Raw genomic sequence first — 555 nt, 5'->3', positions numbered from 1 at the left:
ATACAACAATCCAGAGATAACCTTTCAGAAATTTTCGAACAGGAAAAGGAGATGGCAGCCGAAAATAATAATAATGTAAGGAAGATGCTTGGTGACTTTACTGCACCTAATTCCAATTTACATGGAAGAAGCATCTCCATTCCTGCCATTGGAGCAAACAACTTTGAGCTGAAACCTCAATTAGTTTCTCTGATGCAGCAGAACTGCAAGTTTCATGGACTTCCATCTGAAGATCCTTTTCGGTTCTTAACTGAATTCTTGCAGATATGTGATACTGTTAAGACTAATGGAGTAGATCCTGAAGTCTACAGGCTCATGCTTTTCCCTTTTGCTGTAAGAGACAGAGCTAGATTATGGTTGGATTCTCAACCCAAAGACAGCCTGAACTCTTGGGATAAGCTGGTCACGGCTTTCTTAGCCAAGTACTTTCCTCCTCAAAAGCTGAGCAAGCTTAGAGCTGATGTTCAAACCTTCAGACAGAAAGAAGGTGAATCCCTCTATGAAGCTTGGGAAAGATACAAACAGTTGACCAAAAAGTGTCCTTCTGACATGCTT

General features: G+C 40.9%; 1 non-coding gene across 1 annotated transcript; it reads right to left on the bottom strand.

Moving 5' to 3' along the window:
- Positions 1–447: 447 nt before the first annotated feature.
- LOC112724621 (small nucleolar RNA R71) lies at positions 448–555 on the bottom strand. Its single transcript, XR_003163776.1, has one exon. It is a non-coding gene; the product is annotated as a small nucleolar RNA R71 (small nucleolar RNA).

The sequence above is a fragment of the Arachis hypogaea genome, chromosome 11 (assembly GCF_003086295.3).
Source record: "Arachis hypogaea cultivar Tifrunner chromosome 11, arahy.Tifrunner.gnm2.J5K5, whole genome shotgun sequence".
NCBI lineage: Eukaryota > Viridiplantae > Streptophyta > Magnoliopsida > Fabales > Fabaceae > Arachis > Arachis hypogaea.
This window is presented reverse-complemented; position numbering and strand designations above follow the sequence as displayed.